Source organism: Citrus clementina, unplaced genomic scaffold (assembly GCF_000493195.1).
Source record: "Citrus clementina cultivar Clemenules unplaced genomic scaffold, Citrus_clementina_v1.0 scaffold_7, whole genome shotgun sequence".
In the NCBI taxonomy this organism is placed as follows: Eukaryota; Viridiplantae; Streptophyta; class Magnoliopsida; order Sapindales; family Rutaceae; genus Citrus; species Citrus x clementina.
In genome coordinates this window covers 15,664,326-15,685,985 of record NW_006262075.1, presented here as the reverse complement: position 1 = coordinate 15,685,985, position 21,660 = coordinate 15,664,326, and the positions used below count along the sequence as shown (strand labels likewise).

The 21,660-nt window shown below is 33.5% G+C and overlaps 1 non-coding gene across 1 annotated transcript; it reads left to right on the top strand.

Annotated features, from left to right (window-relative positions):
- Positions 1 to 20,546: 20,546 nt before the first annotated feature.
- LOC112097096 lies at positions 20,547 to 20,653 on the top strand. The gene has a single exon (XR_002904753.1). It is a non-coding gene; the product is annotated as a small nucleolar RNA R71 (small nucleolar RNA).
- The last annotated feature ends 1,007 nt before the right edge of the window (positions 20,654 to 21,660 follow it).

The following is a 21,660-nucleotide window of genomic DNA, read 5'->3' as shown; positions in this document are numbered from 1 at the left end:
TATTATCTAAGCACATAATTTATTCTAAATCAAACAAAACTTATTTGATGTAAACTAAAAAGGATGTTTATGCAAACATTACTAAAATGCACAAAAAACATGTCATTTACTCTCTAAGTAATCATGATTTAAGTCTAAAAGTGTCATGATAACTCTCATTTAATAGATTTATCACACCTCCAAACTTAAACCATTATTTATCCTCAAGTAATGACAACAACACTCACACATTCGATCACAGAATCATGCAACAACAACTTAGCCCTGTTATCAAATTTGCAAGCATTCTTCAACCCTTAGATCATACTCTAAATCATGCAAAATTGCCATAGCAAGTCAATTCTAGATTTAGGCTTTATCTTGTCCAGAGAGTGTGTGTGTAATTTGATCAAGTTTCAGGGGTGCTGGAACATTGCACAGAAATTACATATGATTCAGAGGTAGAACACAAGTACCTTCACATATGGGGGAGCAAAAATAATAAATAAGCTCAAATTGTGCTATAATAAAATAATTTAAAACTTCTTTATTTTTATTTTTTTTTGTTACCAAACAAAGTCCCTTCAATGCATCATTAATTTTTTAATGTGAATGTCTATATTTTGTAATGATGACACCAAATTACTCAATCAATGCATAGATCAGAGTTGCTGCAGTAATACTTGTAACATAGTCTTATCTACAGAAACTTTTAACTCAAGGCTGAATATGGGGCTCATGAACAGACTTGGCTACTCAATAACCTAGACATAAGACTTTTTTTAAATGTACATCAATGCTCATAACTCCTGTTGCCTTTAGACTTAAGTTTGCATTGGGGTATATACATAGCCTTGGTTACTCAGCAATTTAAGCCATTAGAGCAGAATTTATTTCATAAAAAGCACAGTTCACAAAAAAATTTCCCCTAAACTTGAGATATTTTCTACCCTTTCTATTTTTCTAGCTTTGCTACAGCATACTCATGAGACTCAACCAAAGCTCAAGTGTTGGGACATAATTTCAACATTTATCTGTAAACTATCACTGCTTGGCACAAAAACTGAACAACACTCAATTTATCTTCATTAGGTTTTCCAATCCATTCAAAAATACTAGGTAACGGAGTTTCACACCACACAAACACATGACTTACAAACACAATGCACAATAACAAAACCCCAAAAACTTGAGAGGTGTTGTGTCCTCACACACACATAAAACCATATAATGATAAACATGCATATACTAAAAAAAAACATGCAAACTAAGTAAGACAATGTAACTAAAAGAAGGAAAAGTTTTTAGAAATAAATAAATAGAGTAAACTGGCTGGTTGGGGGGACTCCCCTGTTGTTGGAAGGCTGTGCTGCAGCACTAGTGAAGCAGAATTACTGCTGTTGGACTCCACCTTGGGCACTCTTCCTTGGTGAGGTGCGTGTTGCAGAAACTGATCTCTTTTTTTTTTTTTTTTTGCTTGGACTGGTTGTTAGGGTATCAATAACTTTAAGATGTATGGGCTGATGAGACTTTGTTCGCTTGGTTTTTGGTTCTTCTGATGCTTACATTATTGCAGCATTTGTAGAAGATTGTGCCCTTTTAAGTTTGTTGTACACCTTAGGAGCTCAGCTAAGAGATTTGAAGAGAGGTTTCTAAGTGGTTCTTGTTGGAGGGGTTGTTGTAGCAGTTGTCTAAGATGTGATTTCGGCAATAATGTCCAGTAAACTCTATTTTTCTTCAGCCGATTTTGTAACCCTAGTAGCAGTTGCTTCAAGTTCTGGGTCAATATCATCTTGATTATCATCTGATTCTTCTTTAGTTAGAACCTTGTCTTTGCCTTTGCTTGGAAACACTGCAACTGAGGGCTTCTCATCTGGTTCATCTTTTGTCTCCTCATCATTAGCTTTGATGATGTGTTTCTTTCTAAGCTTAGAAGGCACTACTGGAGGTGCCTCATCCTTCTCTGCTGATGACGCTTCTTCTGTACTATGTTCCTCCTCTGTATCTTCTTGTTCTTTTTCTTTCTCTTCCTCAACTAAAGGTGGTTCTTTCTCGAATTCTGGCTCTTCTTCACTCTTTGCTGCTGAGTTGGTTGTTGGAGCATCCCTTGCTGATTCTGGATAGTTAAACGGCTGGAGGAAGAAGTCTGAAAAGTTTGTGTTTTTTATCTTTATATAGACTACAAACTGATGCATATGGTTTTCAAAGTGCATAAAGTAATTTTAAAATTTTTGATTTTCTTCTTTCGGTACTTGTACACATTCATTGATGGTGTAACTCAATTCTTGTAGCCTTTTCTCAATGTCAGTGACATTCCTTACTTAAGTGACAACAACATGCTTTAGTGTTGTTGCAACAGTAGTCTCCGCAGTAATTGTTTCAACAGTTTGGGCAGTAAGAACCTCTTCATTCGTAATTCTTTCATCTTTTGCTAATATTTTCACCCCAGATACTGGACAATGCTGGTGATGAGTGAGGGAAACAAAAAAAATGGCAGTCTTGTGTTTTTTCATTGTACATTCTCTAATCTTTTTTCTCTATATGTTTTCCAACATAAAGTGGGAGACCCTTGAAAATGGCATACAAAAAGATACGGTGGTGGTGTGTGTGGTGGACATCAACCGAGATTTCAGAAATTTTACCCACACTTTGGCTACTAGTTTCAAATCAATTTTATTTACTACTCTTCCTTCCTCATTTAACCATAAACTACCCTCTACCGTAAGGGTTTTAAGCACATCACTCCACCTCTCAGCAGTCATATTCTCAACCATTTTTTAATACTCACAATCAATATCAGACAGTTAATTATAAAAGGCATTGATTACTCTTGGATCTAAATGGACTTGAACACTCTTTACCTATATTGTGCATTGGTCCTGCCACAACAAATTGAAGTAGAGTTCTTTAACAATTGGGAGCACAGGGTGTCGTTAGTGATTGCAAAAATCTAGCCATCCCCTCTTTGCTGCAGCAGCATGGATTATGTTGATTGTTCCTAATGGCTGTTAAGGGAATTGAAAACCTTTCTCCTCTAAAATCTTCCCAGGCTCGATAAATTCTTCAAATTTGTCTTTGGCCTTGTAACTGTGGAAGCTGTTAACATGTATATGTTCATTAATATTGATTTTAATGATAACAAACTTTAATTATTTTTTTATTAAAATGTTGGAGTTTTCATTAATAAATAATTTCTCAAAAGTTGGATAATCTTTCTAAATGTGTTCATGAAATCTGGATAATCGTTAACTTCAATAGGAAAATCATTCCTTACGAATTTTGGTTAAAATTTTGATTCTGGAAGTAAACGGTGAACCATTGACTTTGAAACAGTTAACCGATAATTTTCAAAGGGGAATAAATTCTTAAGCTTGAATCGATTAGCAAAAGCGGTTAAGGGAAATGAGTTTTGCAGGTTACTGGAATTAAATGGCGAACCGTTAACTTTAAACGGCTAACCGATAATTTCTAAAATGTCATTTCATGCTAACCTTCTACTGTTTAACAAGAACGGATAGCAGAAATGTTTTTTTGCAGATCTCTGGAAATTAACGGCAAACCGATAGTAACGGTCAACCTTTATTTGAAATTTAGCTCAACGGTCGCTTGGACCAGTGTTGTATATTTTAAGCTCAATTGCTATTGGTGTCAATGTGCAAGTGTACACAACAAGTAATAAAATGATGAGTATTCATGATCGCCTCCACAATGACTGATGCTACTAGAAATGTTACAACAATCCCAACAGTGCGAACTTTCTTCTATCTTAACTAAATAAAATTAATAAGATTGACTAATTAATGAGAATAAAAACTCAATAAAGTAAAATGCAATTATGAATTAAATTGTACGTTCAAACACAAAGAGAATTCAATAGGAGTGGAGTAGTTGAATGATCAAACTCTCTCGATGGGGTGACTGTCTTGTCAAATTAACACCAATTGCTACAACATTTGCTATAGCACTGGACATAATTACCTTGCATCTTCAGCTGTTGCATGTTGGACTTTTCATACCCTTATGCAATCTAACAATGACCAGTTGTTATGTCAACACAAGATACGACATTACAAGCATGTACTCTCTCTACCCTACAAGGTGAATCCCTATATCTAATTCATCACAAATCTCAAATCAAGTGTGGCCCTTTTAGGATTTAAGTTAAACTTATTCTAGGAAATTCAACTTAAGATCAAGTATTGCTCTAATAAGTTCCACTAAGACAGGTCATTTTGTGGTTTCTCTTAACTGGTATCATTAAATGGGAGGTCAACCAAAATAATAAATGTAATAAGATTCATTAATCTAGATTATTTGTCACTCAAGTACAATCAAATTTAGTTCAAAACTTGTAAAAGAAAAACAAATGACAAAGTTTCAGCCATCAAATATATATTTTCAACCAAAGAATAAAGAAGAAGAACAAAAGTTGAATGAGAAAAGTTGAATCTCAAATATTTTGCAGATTTTGTTATTGGTGCAGACTTGCGTCCTTCTCTTCAATCTTCTTCTTTGTTTCTTTCTTGTTTTTCTTTCAATTGTGATTGACGGCCCTTTTGTTCCTTATGATGTGTGCTCTTTTTATAGTTGAAAATTAGGGTAAACAGAAGCCTATGTCGCGTATCTTCCAGATTAGAAAACTACAGATCGTAAAATTCTGTAAAATTTTCTCTGTCGTTGTTCTAGGGTTGCTACAGCAACGGCTACAATAACTGTACTGTTCCAAATTCATTTCAATTCTTTTGTAGCCAAGTTCTTTTTCATCTTTTGCAAGCCCATTGTATTAGCATTCCTTCCTTGAAATTTGAGCTTCCGGTCACCTACAATTATACATATGATTTAAGCACACAATTTATTCTAAATCAAATAAAATTTATGAAGAATAAACTAAGATAAATGTTTAAGCAAAATATAACAAAAATGTAATAAAAACACATCATTTGCTCTCTAAGTATTATTTATTTAAGTCTAGAAGTGCCATGATAACTCTCAGTTCATAGAGTTATCAACCAGTCAAAGTGGTTAACCGATAACGATTAACGGCGAACTGATTTTGAGCAGAAAGTCAAAAATTGCTATTTTACATCTCCAACTATAAATAAGCTCACTCAAATTCAAGCAAGGGTTGATCACAACATTATCATTGAGCTTATAATCAAGAATACAATATGCATTAAGCTTAAAAATTCATTCTTATTCATTTATTGACACATTAAACATTGTTTTGTAATCTTATATATTGTGTGAGAGAAAAATAAATTTGTAATCTTTGTTTTGAGTGATTGTAAGTATTGGGATACACTTGGGTTAAGGGATTGTGGATAATCTCTTAATGTAAAGGTTGTTTGACACTTAAGAAGTCAATTGTAAGTGTTCTTGAAGCCTTGAAGGCTTCACTAGTGGAATCCTCAAGCTCGGTGTGGTTGAAGGCGTGGACGTAGGCAAGGTTGGCCGAACCACGTAAAAATCTCCGTGTTTGAATCTCTCTTCCCTTATCTTTTTATATTTTGGTTGATTTATTTATTATTGCTTTGAATTCATTTAAGATTTTCATTAAGTTTTGTTTAAGAATTACATATTGTTTAGAAACCCAATTCACCCCCCTCTTGGGTTTCCTAGATATTATTTCATTTGGTATTAGAGCGATGTGCTCTTATTAGGACTTAACCATCTCGAGTAAAAGATTTATGGCAACCCAAAATGACTCAACCTTTAGGGAAGGACAGTTTACAATTAGACCACCATTCTTTGACAGGAATGACTACCCATATTTGAAAACTATGATAAGAATTTATTTGCAAGCCGTAGATTATGAAATTTGGGAAGTTGTTTGTGATGGTCCATTCATGCCTATGACCAAAATTGAAGTAGGAGATGATATTCCAAAACCTTCAAGTCAATGGAGTGAGTTAGAAAAGAAAAAGATGTCTTGAAACTCCAAGGCAATAAATGCTCTGTTTTGTGTTCTTAATAAGAAAGAATTTCATAGAGTATCTAGTTGTGAGAGTGCTCAAGAAATATTGAATAAACTTGAAGTTGCCTATGATGGGACAAATCAAGTTAAAGAGTAAAAAATCAGTAGGTACATTGGTCAATACGAATTGTTCCAAATGGAACAAAATGAAAGTGTGTATTTTATGTATACACGATTTACGGACATATTGAACACCCTAGGAGCCCTAGGAAAGAATTTTTCGAATAGCAAAAAAGTGAAGAAAATCATTAGGTCTCTTCCAAAAGAATGAAGACCTAAGAGGACTGCCATTGAAGAAGCCAAAACTTGAATATTTTACCTATTGATGATTTAATTGGCTCTCTCATCTTATATGGAGAAGATTTGGCAGCAGAAAAAGGGCATGAGGAGAAAAAGAAAAGCATTGCTCTCAAAGCTTCAAAACATGAGAGTGATGAGAAAAGCGAATTAGATGATGAGGAGATGGCTATGCTAACTAGAAAATTCAGAAAACTGTACAAGAAAACTAATGAGCGGAGAAAGTTCAAAAACTTCAAGAATAAAAAAGAGAAGAATGAGTCAATCACTTGCTATGAATGTAAAAAGCCTAGACACATACGATCTGAATGTCCCCTTCTCAACAAGCTCTAGAAGAAAGCAATTGTAGCTACATAGGACGATAGCGATGAGAAAATGAGTGATGATGAAGAGCATCAAGAAATGATAAATATAGCTCTCACGGCGATCGGGGAAGAATCATTGGATGAAGTTGATAATGTAAGTGATCTTCCTATATATGATGAATTACATGATGTTTTTAAAGAATTGCATGATAAGTGGATAAAAATTGGTAAAAAAAATGCATGCCTTAAAAAGAAAATGCTAGAACTTACAAATGAAAAGGATGCCTTGAAAAAATGCAATGATTCTTTGAATGAGAAGATAAAAGATTAGAATTAGAGAATAAAATGTTGCATGATAAGATTACCTCTTTTAAAGGTAAACAAAGTGCTTCATATGAGCATGAAAAATCACATGTAGATGAATTGATAAAATGGAATGAAGTGCTTAAGAAGAAGAATAATGAGCTAAATGAAATTGTGGTAAAAATTCACAAAAATGTGTGTTTGATAAAGGAGGTATTGGTTACAAGCCAAATTTAAAACAAAAGTATTATGAGAATTACTTTGTGAAGAGTACCTCTATTAATAATCAAGTTGTATGTCATTTTTGTAGTCAAGATGGTCACATGAAAAATAGATGTCCAGTGAAAAGAAATGTATATTATGGTGTGAAATGTGTTTGGGTTCCAAAAGGAACCATTGCTAACACTCAAGAACCCAAGAAATTTTGGGTACCTAAAACTTAGAAACTTTTTGTGCAGGGATCAAAGAAATAGAAAAATAAGTGGTACTTGGACCGTGGATATTCAAGACACATGACAGGGAATTACATTTGGTTTTTACGTTTTACCAAGATCGAAAACGGTGGAAACATATCCTTTGGAGATAATTCAAAAGAAAAAATCATTGGTATCAGAAATGTCTATAATGTATCCTCTACTCTTATTGAAAATGTGTGTTTGGCTGAAAACTTGAAACACAATTTTCTTAGTATTAGTCAATTATGTGATAAGGGTTATAAAGTTGTTTTTGATAAGAATAAATGTGTTATTGAGAACTCATGTGATGTCAAGATTTTGTTTGTAGGAAATAGATGTGTTAATATTTATACCATGGATATAGATTGTACATCTTCTCTTAATAAATGTTTTTCCTCGTTGCATGATGATGGTTGGTTATGGCATAGAAGACTAGGACATGCAAGTATGAATTTAATTTCAAAGATTTCCAAAAATGATTTAGTTAAAAGTCTTCCAAAAATCGGTTTTCAAAAAGATAGAATTTGTGAAGCATGCCAATTGATAAACAAGTCAAAACCTCTTTTAAAAGTAAAAACCATATTTCTACTTCAAAACCTCTTCAATTAATTCATATAGATTTATTTGGACCTTCAAGGTATGCTAACTTGAGTGGAAAGTATTATCCTTTTGTAATTGTTGATGATTTTTCAAGATACACATGGGTATTATTCTTAGTTAATAAGAATGATGCTCTTGATGCATTTAAAGTGTTTTGTAAGAAAATTCAAAATGAGAAAAAGGTATGGCATTGCATGCATTAGGAGTGATCATGGAGGAGAGTTTGAAAACTATGCATTTGAAATATTTTGCAATAATCTAGGCATTGTGCATAAATTTTCATCACCTAGAACTCCACAACAAAATGGAGTTGTTGAGAGAAAGAATATGTCAATTCAAGAAATGGTTAGGACCATGTTGAATGAAAATTCTTTGCCTAAGTATTTTTGTGCCAAGGCTGTTAACATTGCTTGTTATGTTTTAAATCGTGTGTTGATTAGACCTCATCTCAATAAAACTCCATATGAGCTTTGGAAAGATAGAAAATCCAACATTGGTTATTTCAAGATTTTTAGGTGCAAATGTTTTATTTTGAACACTAAGGATAATCTTGGCAAATTTGATCTAAAATTCGATGTTGGCATCTTTCTTGGGTATTCAAACTCAAGAAAAACTTATAGAGTTTATAACAAAAAAATTCTAGTTGTGGAAGAATCTATGCATGTTACGTTTGATGAATCTAACCGCTCATCTACGAAGAAAGTTGTTATTGATAATAATGCAGATGAAGAACTACAAGAAGAGTCATCAAAGGATAACCAAAAGGATGCCCCATATGGAAATCAAGAGGAGTAACATGAAGAAACAAATGCAGAGCAAAATGCAGGTACTTCTCAATCACTCCTCAAGGAGTATAGGTATGTTTCCTCTTATCTTAAAGACTTAATCTTAGGAGATCCCTCACGTGGCATAACAATTAGATTATCTTTTAGAAATACTTGTGAGTATGCTGCATTTATATCGCAAATTGAACCAAAATTCTTTGCGGGTGCGGAAAATGATGAATCTTGGATTATGGCAATTTGAGAGAAGCAATGTGTGGGAATTACTTCCTAAATTAGAAAATCAATCCATTATAGGCACTAAATGGGTATTTAGAAACAAAATGGATGAATCCGGTATGGTTGTAAGGAATAAAACTAGATTAGTAGCTCAAGTTTACAATAAAGAAAAGAGAATTGATTTTGATGAAACGTTTGCACCCGTAGCTAGATTAGAATCCATTAGGATGTTCTTAGCATCTGCATGTCATAAATATTTCATTTTATTTCAAATGGATGTTAAGAGTGCTTTCTTAAATGGTTATATAATGGAGGAAGTTTATGTGAAACAACCCCTTGGTTTTGAAAATGAAAAATTTCCTAATCATGTTTACAAGTTGTCAAAAACATTTTATGGATTAAACCAAGCACCTAGAGTATGGTATGATAGGCTTAAGAATTACTTTTTAAATAATGGTTTTTCGATGGGTAAAGCGGATATTACTTTCTTTGTTAAGCATAAGAACCAAGATATACTTGTTCTTCAAATTTATGTTGATGATATTATCTTTGTTTCTACTAATGAATTGTTGTGTAAAGAATTTTCATCTTGTATGAGTAAAGAATTTGAGATGAGTATGATGGGAGAGTTGAAGTACTTCTTTGGGCTGCAAATAAAACAAAATGGGGAAGAAATTTTCATAAATCAAGCCAAGTATGTGAAAGATATATCCAAAAGATTTGGCATTGATGAATTAAATATCAAAAGCACTCCAATGAGCACAATAACCAAGCTTGACAAAGATGGAAAAGGCAAATAAGTTGATTTTAAAATGTATCGAGGTATGATTGGCTCTTTACTTTACTTAACCGCAAGTAGACCCGATATCATGTTTAGTGTATGTTTGTGTGCAAGATTTCAATCATGTCCTAAGGAATCTCATTTGTTTGTTGTAAAAAGAATTTTCCGTTATTTGAGTAGAACCATAGACCTTGGCCTTTGGTATCCTAAAGGAACTCATATAGATTTGACTTGTTATTCGGATGTGGATTTTGCCGGTTACAAAGTTGATAAGAAAAGTATTAGTGGAGCTTTCCATTTACTAAGTCATTCACTTGTTTCATGGTTTAGTAAGAAACAAAATTCGGTTGCACTCTTAACCACTGAGACTGAATATATTGCCGCAGAGAGTTGTTGTGCACAAGCTCTTTGGATGAAACAAACACTTAGAGACTATGACATTAATCTTGAACAAATTCCTATCAAGATTGATAATACTAATGCTATAAATCTTTAAAAAAAATCACATTCAGCACTCTAGAACTAAGCATATAAAGATTAGACATCATTTCTTGAGAGATCATGTTCAAAAGGGAGATATTGCATTAGAGTTTATCTCTACGAAAAAACAACTTGCCGATATTTTTACAAAACCTCTTTGTGAAGATCAATTTTCAAAAATTTGGCATAAACTTGGGATGATGAAATTTTTGCATTAGCATTTCTACCCATGTTATTGAGTCTATTAAAATTGATTGATTGATGATTGTTGATATCAATGAAGTGTTCGAGCATGATATATAAGTGATGTGTTTGAATTATTAACTTTTGCATGCTTATAAGAATTGATTGTTTAAATACATGTGAGTTCATGAATCATGCATTAAACTGGTCCTTAAAACATTTTGGATCAATGAAATGATCTTGGACTGTATTATTTGTTGGCTAAAAATTAAAACAAATGTGCGAAATCATATATAAAATAAATAGATAACAGTTTCTCCATAAACGGTGCACCGTTTAAATCCAGAAACTAGGATATGATATCTGTAAATTAGCAGCAAACCGTTTGTTGAAAACGGTAAACCGATTAAAAATAAAGAGCTCACTGGAATTTACTCCTTTACCGTTTATGACTATCCGTTTACCGTTTTTGATTAAGTGTTCTCTAGAATTTAACGGTTTGCCAATTATAAAAAACGGCTCGCTATTTTCATGCGATATAAATTGTTCCCAGGATATAAACTGTTCCCAGGTTTTTCTTCCTTGTCTTCATTACCCTCTCACCGTTTTCTCCATAGACGCGAAACCAAAGCTTTCTCTCTCTCTAATCTATCATTTTTCTTGCATTTTCTTGCCAAATCACTCTGTTAGAATAATTTCTAATCATCATTAGATCACTTAATCATTTCTAATCATCATTATATCACTTAATCATTTCTAATCATCATTAGATCACTTTCACCGATTCAAAACATCAAATCAAGCCCCAAATTTGGCCAGATTTTTGACCTCTTTGGCCAAATTAAAACTCCAAATCACTTCCTCTACTCTCTCTTAACCCTGAAATCGGCTCCATTTTCTCCATTTTCATCTTTTTAAAAATTTTCCCACTTCCTTCAGTGTATCCATGGCTGACTCATCTCGTCGGACTCAGAAGAGAAAAGCTACTCCTAGTAGAACTCCTATACCTCCATGGGAAACCTTTAAATTCGAAAGAATTCATATCCCCACAGCCCTATTGGCCAAACGCTTCTAAGACCGCTTCATGGGATGAAAGGTACTTGACTCTTACTAGGTTGATATAGAAGACTTTAAAAAGTTGATTGTTTGTGGTAGAAGTGTTAGGAATATGCTACTACCTTGGGAGTCGACTATTGATTTTGATAAAAGAGTATATCCTAATCTAGCCCGTGTTTTCTATTCGAACATGGAAATTTCCGCAACTCGATTAGACATGATAGTTACTCATGTTGGGGGTGTTCCTATTGAATTTGATGTTGAGAACTTAAACAATATCCTAGGAATACATAATGCTGGATATCGGATTTATGCATCTCGGAAAGCTTTGTCATTTGACAGCTTTACTCATTGTGAGGGTGTTCGTAACATTTGTCGGCGTCGAGATCTTACTAATGATATTTGTGCTATTACTTTTCGATTGCAATTATTGCCTCTACAAGTTCGAATTGTTCACATTATTTTACAACACATTATCACTCCTAGGAAAGGTTATTCAAATGAGGTCACGAGGTTGGATATTGGGTTATTGGATAGTCGACCTATTAAACTTGGCTATGTCATTTTGCGACACATGCTGAGCACCCCTGCAGTTAACCACCGCTTGCTCCGTTATGGCAGTATCATCTCTAAGATACCGCGGCACTTCCACATGCCTCTTTGAGATGTAGTGTATAAGGAGACTAAACTGATTGGTCCGGAAGACTGCCAAAATTTTTTTTCTTGTTCAAATTATTCTTTTCTATTTTTTTTTTATGATGAAGGGGAAGATAAATATGATATGACTTTTATTTTGAATCTTGATAAATTTTAAATAAAATGTTATGAATGATATGTTTTTGAAAAATTTTATATTGGCTAAAATTTGTTTTTGATTAAAAATGTAATTGGCAATACATTTAAGGGGAGCATACATTTAGTGGAAGTAAAATATTGAAGTTTGTCATCATAAAAAAGGGGGAGAATGTTAATATGTATATGTTCATTAATATTGATTTTGATGATAACTAACTTTAATTGTTTTTTATTAAAATGTAGTAGTTTTCATTAATAAACAATTTCTCAAAAGCTGTATAATCTTTCTAAATGTGTTCATGAAATCTGGATAATCGTTAACTTTAATCGGGAAATCATTCCCGGTGAATTTTGGTTAAAATTGTGATTTTGGAAGTAAACAGTGAACCGTTAACTTTGCAATGGTTCACCGATAATTTCTAGAGATGAATAAATCCTTAAGTTTGAACCGGTTAGAAAAAACAGCTAAGGGAAATGAGTTTTGTAGGTTACTGAAATTGAACAGCGAACCGTTAACTTCAAATGGCTAACCGATAATTTCCAAAATGCCATTTCATGTTAACATTCAATCGTTTAGCAGAAATTTGTTTTGCAGTCGTCTGGAATTTAACGGCAAACCGATAGTAACAAACGGTCAACCGTTTATTTGAAATTCAGCTCAACAGTTACTTGTACTAGTCAAAACGGTTAACCGTTATCGGTTAACGACGATCCGATTTCGGGCAGAAAGTCAATAATGACTATTTTTCATCTCCAACTATCAATAAGCTCAATCAAATTCAAATAAGGGTTGATCACAATGTTATCATTGAGCTTATAATCGAGAATATAATATTCATTGAACTTAAAAATTCATTCTTATTCATTTATTCACACATTAAGCATTGATTTGTAATCTTATATATTGTGTGAGAGAAAAACAAATTTGTAATCTTTGTTTTGAGTGATTGTAAGTGTTGAGATACACTTGAGTTAAGAGATTGAGGATAATCTCTGGATATAAAGGTTGATTGACACCTAAGTAGTCAATTATAAGTGTTCTTGAAGCCTTGAAGGCTTGACTAGTGGAATCCTCAAGCTCGGTGTGCCTGGAGGTGTGGACGTAGGCAAGATTTGTCGAACCACGTAAAAATCTCTGTGTTTGAATCTCTCTCCCTTTACCTTTTTATAATTTGGTTGATTTATTTATTATTGCTTTGAATTCGTTTCAGGTTTGCATTAAGTTTTGTTTAAGAATTGCATACTCTTTAGAAACTCAATTCACCCCCCCTCTTGGGTTGCTTAGATATTATTTCAGAAGCGTGAGAGATCCTTTAGACGTGAAGTTGTCTTATTGTATCTCATCATTACTAGAGCAGTAGAACGGAGTTGTGGGGTACCTACAAAGAGAGACAAATAGCGAAAAAGAGTCCAAAGTTTATGGAGAATTGTGATCGAGAACAGAAAAATTGGATGTGAATGAAAAGAAGCACAGTAAAACCCTAATTTATCGGTGAGGGTAAAATAGAGAAAAATTAATGAATGTGATAAAATTTGGAAATTGAATTTAAATTTTAAAACAAATCCTAATTTAGGATATCGGGTTCTGGAATTTAGGGATTATGTAATCCATCCTTATCCTTATCTTGATTCGTTGAGCCAGCTATCAAAATTTTCACTCCTAACAGTTAAAAAGGTCTTCCTAAAGTTGTGTCACTGTAACGGTAAGAATTCTTACTGCAGCAAGTAATTTAGTGCTACAGCAAGTAATTTGGTGCTGCAGCAACTGCAAAAAAGTCCATTGTTTTATGAGAATCCCTATCCAACTGTCATGTAAAGTGTAATGCTGCAACAATGTGTGTCAGTGTTTTAGCCAAATATTTTTTTATGCTGCAATAAAATGAAGAGAAGAAAAGAAAAGAAATTAATTAATTTATGTTAAAATGAGGCACAAATCCTCCCTTGAATTGTGCAAATCACCTTTAACATAATGTTTAACCCGCTGCCCATTTACCATAAATTCATGACTAGTTCTCTCGTCTTTAAGGTCCACATCATCATGAGGGTGGATATTGGTAAGTCTAAAAGGCCTTGACCATCTAGATTTTAGCTTTCCTAGAAAAGGCTTTAATATAGAATTGTATAGCAAGACTTGTTGACCTGGAATTAAATCCATTTGTTGGATGTGTTTGTTATGCCATTGTTTTGTTTTGTCTTTGTAAATCCTTGCATTTTCATAAAAGAACAGTCTTAACTCCTCAAGCTCACAAAGGTGCAACTTCCTATGTTCTGCTGCAGCGTGCATGTTTATGTTTAGTTGTTTTAGCGCCCAAAATGCTTTATGCTTGAGCTCCAGTTGCAAATGGCAAGCTTTTCCATATACAATTCTGTATGGAGACATGCCAAGTGGTGTCTTATAAGTTGTGCATATGCCGCCCATAAGGCATCATGTAGCCTAAGAGACCAATCTTTTTTAGTAGGGTCCACCATTTTTTCTAAAATCCTTTTTTATTTCCCTGTTATATACTTCTGCCTACCTATTAGACTGAGGATGATATGCTGTAGCAACCTTGTGCTTAATTCCATATTTAGGCAATGTTGCAGCAAATGTCCTGTTGTAAAAATGAGTGCCTTCATCATTGATGATAGCTCTTAGAGTTCCAAATCTTGTAAAAATATTCTTCTGAAATAATCTCACCATGGCTTTAGTATATTTGTTGGGAGTGTTATAGCTTCCACCCATTTGGACACATAGTCTACAAAAACTAAAATGTATAAATTCCTAAATGAGGGTGGGAATGAACCCATAAAATCTATCCCCCAGACATCAAAGAGCTCAACTTCTAAAATGTTGGTTAATGGCATTTCATGCTTTTAAGAAAATGTTCCCTGTTCTTTGACACATGTCGCAACATTTAACAAACTCATAAGCATCTTTAAAATTAGAGGGCCAGTAATAACCTGATTATAAAACCTTGGCTGTTATTTTGTGGCCTCCAAAATGTCCTCTGTATGCTGCAGCATAGCATGATTACAGTATGTTCAAAATTTTTTCATTAGGCACACATCTCCTGATCACATGATCTAAACACATCTTGTACAAATGAAGTTCATCCCATTAATAACTTCTCATATCATGGAGAAATTGTTTTTTCTGCTGGTAACTTAGATTAGGTGGCAACATTCCACTCACCAAGTAATTAGCAAAATCAGCATACCATGGTAACTCATATTGCTGCAGCATCTATGCATGCTGTAGCATTAGCATTTGCTCGTCAGGCAATGTCTCTGTGATCTCTTGCTTGATCAGAGTACTTTAATCTACCTCCAGCCTAGAAAGATGGTCTGCTACTTGGTTCTTAGTCCTTTTTTTTTATTATCTTTTATCTCCAAGTCAAACTCTTGGAGCAAGAGGATCCATCTTTTCAACCTCAGATTGGCATGCTTCTTTGAGATCAAATATTTTATGGTTGAGTGATCAGTGTAAACAATCACTTTGGTACCAACTAAATAGGCCCTAAATTTGTCAAATGCAAAGACAACTGCTAGTAATATTCTTCATTTGCCCTAACACTGCTCTAACAGAATGGTCGTTAGCATCACACATCAACTTAAAACGTAGGCTCCAATCTAGTGTTATAACAACTGGTGCTGTAACAAGAGCTTTTCATAATTCAACAAAAGCCTTTAAACAGTTCTCATCAAAATAGAAAGGTCTATCATGCTCCAGCAGCTAGCATAGGGGTTTTGATATTTTTCAAAAATCCTTAATGAATTTTCTATAGAATCCTGCATGTCCCAAAAAACTCATAATGCCCTTGATTGAAGTAGGTGGTACGAGTGTATCAATCACCTCGATTTTGGATTTATCAACTTCTATTCATTTTTTAGAGACTCCATGGCTTAGAACTATCCTTTCATGTACCATAAAATGACACTTTCCCAATTCAACATTAAATTTGTCTCTTCACATCTTTTAAGTACATTTTCTAGATTATGCAAACAATCATTGTAAGTCTCCCCAAAGATCGAGAAGTCATCCATGAATACCTCAAGCATTTTCTCCATCAGTTTGAAAATATGGACATCATACACTTTTGGAATGTTGCTGGAGCATAGCACAAATTAAAATGCATTCTTTTGAAAGCAAAGGTTTCATAAGGACAAGTGAATATTGTCTTCTCTGGATCTTCTAGTGCTATAGCAATTTGATTGTAACCTGAATACCCATCCAAGAAACAGTAGTACTTTTTTCCAACAAGTCTGTCCAGCATCTGATCTATGAAAGGCAACAGGAAGTGATCATTCCTTGTGGCTTTGTTTAGCTTCTTATAATCCATGCACACTCGTCATCCAATCACTGTTCTTATAGGAATGAGCTCATTCTTCTCATTTGCCACCATTGTCACTCCAACTTTCTTTAGAATATATTGTACTAGACTCATCCAAGAACTGTTAGATATTGGGTAGATGATCCCAGCATCAAGCCATTTGATAATCTGTTTCTTCATGACTTCCTTCATAATCAGATTTAATCTGTTTTGCTGCTCTACCAAATGGCTATAGCAATCCTCTAGCAATATTTTGTCTATACATATGGAGGGGCTGATTCCTTTGATATCTACCATGGTCCGTCTAACTGCCTTTTTGTATCTCTCCAACACTTCCACCAAGTTTTTTTTTTTTTTTGCTCTGCATTCAAAGAAGATGAAATGATTACAGGTAGAGTGTTATTGTCACTAAGATAAACATATTTTAGATGTGAAGGTAAAAGTTTTAATTTTACAACAAGAGTTAATTCAATAGACAGTACAATAGGTTTTACTTCCCTATTTGATAGAGCAAGAGACTCAAAATGTCTGTCTGTCCTCACAGGTTGCTTTTCTCCTAACCATGCTATATGCGCTGCTTCAGCATCTTCATCTTCAAGTTCTTCAAATGTGACAACTTTGATTTTTTCATTGCTACAGCATCTGCTCAAGCTGTCTATGACAGTAACTCTACAGCATGACAAAATGATAGTCTTTAACCTTATCAGGACTCTTCATTTCTTCCAAAACGTTAAAGGCAACTTGTTGATCATTAACCCCCATAGTCAGTTCCCTTTTTTTTTTACATGAATTAAAGTCTTTCCCATGGCTACTGATAAGTGCATATTTTCCATATATTTTGCTATTAATTTCTCTATCTTTTTCTTGTTTTGGTCTTAAATATTCTAGTTATTTTAGTTAATTTTTAATTTAGTAAATTATATTTTATTGTGTTAATTTTTATCTTAGTTTTATTTATTTTGTTATTTTAGGTATATTCTGGAATTAAAGAGAAATTAAATCGGAGCATTCAGGAAAGAAATTTAATTGAAGATTTAGAGACAAAAGTGCACAAGAGATTAAGAATTGGAAGGAATTAGAAAATAAATTTAATTAAAGCTTGTATGGGCCAAGCAAAATTAATGTTGCACATGGAGCTAAAATTAGAAAATGAAAGTAAAAAAGGAAGCCAAGCCAATTAACAAGCCAAGCCATCACATGAAAGCAAAATTGGAAAACAAAGATTGCAAACCAAAAGTAGCCACGTGAAAGGAAAGAGAATAAAGCCTTTTGGCTTTAGGAAATCATTATTGGCTTATTAATTAAAGCATGAAAGTGGCGGTTTTGGGCTTTGAAAATTAATTCTTTCCAGGCAAGGATTTAAAAAGCCACAATTGAAGCATTATAAATAGGGTCAAGTGGAAGCAACACTGGAGATATTCGGCAGCCAAGAGGATTTGAGGAACTAGCAGTCGGAAGAAGGAAAAGCAAGGGAGAAACCGAAAATGAATTGAAGAAAAAGGCAGCCGCTTGAATTAATCTCCATGACTGGTTTTATCAATTCTCTTATTCCCAATTCAATTATGTTAGGCTAGATTTTTATTTGGTTGAGGGTGAATTCAAAACCTTAAACATGTTATACAATTAAATTTAAATTCTATCACTCAATTTATTTAATTGAGATTGTTTATGTTCTTCTATAATTAATGTTAATGGTTTATTCTTGTTTTATTTGAGTGGCCAATTAGATAGGACTTGAATAAATTTTGTTGCTAGATTAAAATTCTTGATCCGTAATTATCTTGATATTTTAATCATTAGTAGCAGGTTGGAATCAGTGATTTCAATTGGAGAACATAACCTAGGTTAAATAATCCGAGCTTGTGTGTTTATTGCCTAGATCAACCTAATATCTTTCTTTGTTTAATGCTTCCATTATCTTAAATTTAAAGAGCTTGTTTTAAATTATTTAATGGTTAGAGATTAGGTGAAGAGCTTGTTTTGCCTAACAAGACACTAAGGAAAGATTGAGACTAACAGAGCTTATTGTTGTCTACGGTTGATAGTTTTAATATAAATTGATGATAGAATTGATATATTATGTGCATGTTTAGTGGTGGCGAATGATCATTTAACCAAAGTTTTCATCATTATTATTTCTTTCTCCTTTAATTAGAGTTTTTATTAAATTCTTGTTCATAGTTTTAATTTCTTTATTTCTTACTATTTAGTTAAAAATTCATAAACCCCATTTTTATTTATAATTGGCATTTTCTTTAGTTAGATTAATTTATATTATTATTACTATTATTATTACTACTATTATTTTATTTTAAATCTTGCTTTGGAGTTAATAATAAATATAACTAGCATAGTCTCTGTGGGATCGATCCTTACTCGCTCTGTACTAATTATTTATATTAGTGGTAAGGTTTTAAATTTGGTGCACCTTAACGACACTACCAGCTACTAAAGGTCTGCCTAGAATAATTAGTACTTCTTTGTCTGCTTCAAAGTCTAGCACTATAAAATCGACTACAAAAATGAATTTATCCACCTTAAGCAGCACATCATTAATCTTGCCTTCAAGATAAGCATGAGATCTATCAGCAAGTTACAACGTCACTGTGGTTGGTGTGACTTCTCTCATTCGTAATTGGTTGTATACTGATAGTTGCATAATATTAATATTTGCTCCCAAATCACAAATTGTCTTACCACTGTATCTATTTCCAATGGAACATGAAATTGTAAAACTTCCAAGATCTTTTAATTTCTGAGGGATTTTTCTACAACATATGGTTGCATTTTTGTGTTAGAGCAACTGTTTCGAATTCTCCAAGCCTCATCTTTCTTGCCAATATATCTTTAAAAAACTTTACATAATTTGGCATTTGTTCCAATGCTTCCACAAACGGAATGCTGAAATGCAGTTGTTTCAATACCTCCAAAAATTTGCTAAACTGTTTATTTTGCTTTTGCTTTTGAAATCTTTAAAGGAATAGTGGTGGATGCCTAAACTATTGTGCTGCAGCAGGCTGTACAGACTACTTTTCTCTTCCTTTATTCTGATTTGTTGCTATTAGTGCTACAATTTCTTCCTCAATAAGCACTGAGTCATGTTTTTCTGCAGTTGTTGTAGCTTGGCTACTTTCGCCAGTGTGCTGGAAAATGGGTTATTGTGAGTTTTCTTCAATTTGTGTTTCCTCTTGAGTTGAATTAGGTTCCACTCTTCTATTTAGTACTCTGACTAGAATATGAACATCGTTTCTAGACCTTAAATTAATCACCTTTCAATGTTCTTTTCCTTTTCCTCTTGGATCCTCCGTGTTGCTTGGTAACTTCTCTGAGGTCTGTTGCTCAATGTTATGGCAAGTTTTCAAATCTGATTCTCCAAGTTTTTTAAAGATACAGCTTGGCTTTAGACCACTACTTCATTCTTCATAATATACTCTTTAATTAGAGTTTCTAGAGAACTAAATTGATCATTACTAGTGTTTCTTTGCCCTTACATTTGCTGACGAAAACCAGGTGGCGGAGTAGGTCTATTCTGTCCACTAAATGTTGCAGCATGCTAATTCTGATTGCTCCATGAAAAATTTGGGTGTTGTCTCCATCCAGGGTTATAGGTGTTTAAATATGGATTCTTCTGATTTTGTCTATTAAAGCTGCCCGCATAATTAACTAAAGCTAGATTCTTAGGACAATTATCATATAAATGCTCCTCTCCATAATAAACACAAGAGACTTCAACAACTTGATAAACTACTGCTAAAGCAATGGTCATTACTTTAACCATATTTGTCAATGATGTTACTTTGGCTGATAATGCTATCAATGCATCCACATTGTGTACTCCTGCTGCTCCTCTTGCTCCAGCTTGTCTTACTGATGGCCATTGATAGTTATTGTTAGTTATCCTCTTCAAAATTTCATAAGCCTCATTATATTACTTAGACAACCAAGCCCCATTTGTTGAAGATCTACCATCAATCTAGTGCTTGAGTTCAACCAATTATAGAAAGTTTCCAACTGTATGAAATAAGAAATACTATGATGAGGGCATCTCCTGAGGAGCTCCTTGAATATTTCACATGCATCATACAAACTTTCACCTTCAAGTTAATGGAAGAATGTGATCTCATTCCTCAACTTTGCACTTTTTGTCAGAGGAAAATACTTCATTAAAAATTTATCAGCCAAATCATTCCATGTTGTGATGGAGTTTTGTGGCAAAGAATTCAACCATATCCTTGTTGGATCTCTTAAAGAAAAAGGGAAAAGTTTGAGCCTTAATGCTTTCTACAATGCTCCAGTAAATTTGAAAACATCACTCACCTCCAAGAACGGTTTAAGGTGAAGGTGAGGATCTTCTTATAGCAATCCATTGAATTGTCCCACTATTTGTAGCATCTGAAGCAACATTGGTTTCAGTTCAAAATTGGCAGCTTGTACTTCAGGTCTAACTATCCCATGTTATATAACATGAGGGGTCAACACGGGATAGTCTCTAATGGCTTTGTCTCTGTTATCTGCCATGTGGATATTGTTGTTTTCTAACATTCTTGAAATACTAGTTATGCAATCTAAGGGGGGCTGAATTGGGATTTTAAAACTTAAACTAAACAAACCACACAATAATTCAATCTATTGCCTTAATAAATAAAAAAATAATAAATTTAATAAAGCACAATAATTAAAAGAGTAAGGGAAGAGAGAGCAAATATAATGATTTTTATGTGGTTCGACAATCCCTGCCTACGTCTATGCCTCCAAGCCTACCAAGCTCGAGAATTTCATTATCCAAGCCTCCTAAGGATTAAAATGTTTATAATTGACTTCCAATGTGTCAATAAACCTTTACAACAAGAGATTATCCTCCAATCTCTTCACTCAAGTGTTTCCCACACTTATGCACTTACAAATTTGATAAGAAAACAAAAATTAAAACTAAAACTCTCTTTTAGAATAGATATACAAATGATAACTCAATCAAGATTTAATCTATGATGATTTGTGAATTTGAAGCTTAAAATATATTTTTTACACTTGTTTATACTTGCAAAAGTCTTAAAATTGAAGTTGGATTTGATTTTATATAGATTTAGCTTAAAAACTAATTGTTATAAGCAAATTCCAGCAAGCGGGTAGCCGTTTAACTA